The sequence below is a fragment of the Dermacentor andersoni genome, unplaced genomic scaffold (assembly GCF_023375885.2).
Source record: "Dermacentor andersoni unplaced genomic scaffold, qqDerAnde1_hic_scaffold ctg00000039.1, whole genome shotgun sequence".
In the NCBI taxonomy this organism is placed as follows: domain Eukaryota; kingdom Metazoa; phylum Arthropoda; class Arachnida; order Ixodida; family Ixodidae; genus Dermacentor; species Dermacentor andersoni.
In genome coordinates this window covers 1,060,039-1,061,358 of record NW_027314752.1, presented here as the reverse complement: position 1 = coordinate 1,061,358, position 1,320 = coordinate 1,060,039, and the positions used below count along the sequence as shown (strand labels likewise).

General features: G+C 45.2%; 1 non-coding gene across 1 annotated transcript; it reads left to right on the top strand.

Annotated features, from left to right (window-relative positions):
* Nucleotides 1-453: 453 nt before the first annotated feature.
* On the top strand, nucleotides 454-616 carry LOC140214375 (U1 spliceosomal RNA). Its single transcript, XR_011891318.1, has one exon. It is a non-coding gene; the product is annotated as a U1 spliceosomal RNA (small nuclear RNA).
* The last annotated feature ends 704 nt before the right edge of the window (nucleotides 617-1,320 follow it).

Here is a 1,320-nt window from a genome sequence, read left to right as displayed (position 1 = left end):
AGCGACCCGAAAGTACAGCATGGACTAGTAAGGCACGCTCGCCGAGTAGCCACCCTCAGTGGTGCCCTGGAATAGGGGCGTCGACCCTGCGCAGATGGGGAAGAAGACCGTGAAGACGGCCGACCGCATCTGCCACCGCTAATTTCTAACCAATTAGAGCAAATAAAGTTTTTCCTCCTCCTCCTCCTCGGCAGCTTTGCGCAATCGCCGCTCGACATGGACAATCATTACCCAATGCTTTCACACAATTTTGATGATATGGCAGGTGCAATTTGAAAATGACGCTTGCTAGGTTTATAGTTTTATGGGTTGACTGCTTTTGTGTTAAAGTGAGTTGTTTTGCAAGGTTTCGTTGCTGAGCAAAGTGTTCTGTTTCATGTAGAGTGCGCTTCAGTGTCCACTCCATATGGTGCACCTTTCAGCATGGCTTCTTATGCCGACGCGCTTTTCCGCATACTTACCTGGTGCCGGGTTTCCGATGATCACTCAGGTCGGCGCCCCGTGCCGAGGCCTTGCCATTGCACTGCGGTTGGCTGAAGCACGCCACTACCCCAAACCGGGGCAGATGGGGCATGTAATTTTTGGTAGTGGGGCTCGGCGTACGCGCCAGCCCCTTCCATGCTCAAATATAAAGTCAGATCTAAGTCAGCCCTTGCGACCGCGCTTAAATGGTCGGGAGTAGGTTTAGCTAGTTTGTCCGTTTCACTGGCATGGACGTTACTTCAGCCGGACGTTACTCGCTAGGGGGACTTCCCAGATAATGCGTATATAAGTATTATTTGCAGTCGCTTATAAAGGCTAAAGCCTTTCTAGGCTCATGGTGAAGTTTGTGTCAGCAGACGTGAACGTCGGAGTGTCCGCCGAAGCGTCATCACGCCATATGAAGACAGATTAAATAGTGAAAAATGATTGATAGTGACAGTTGCTGAATGATAACATTACAATAAACATTTGTACAGGCTAATAATGACTAGTAATGTCTAATAGTGACTACTAATGACTTGTAATGACTACTAATGACTCTGAAATGACCAGTATGTCTAACGACGGCTTCTAATGACCACAATTGATTACAAATGACTAAGGATGCTTACTAATGAGGAGTAATGACTAATAATGACTGAAATGACTTGCAATGACTAAAAATGTATTGTAATGACCAGTAATGTCTAATAGTGACTGAAATAACTTGTAATTACTACTGACGACTCCGAAATGACCAATATATCTAACGACGGCTTGTAATGACCACAATTGACTAGAAATGATTAGAAATGTCTAGTAATGAGTAGTAATGACTACGAAATGACCAATATGTCT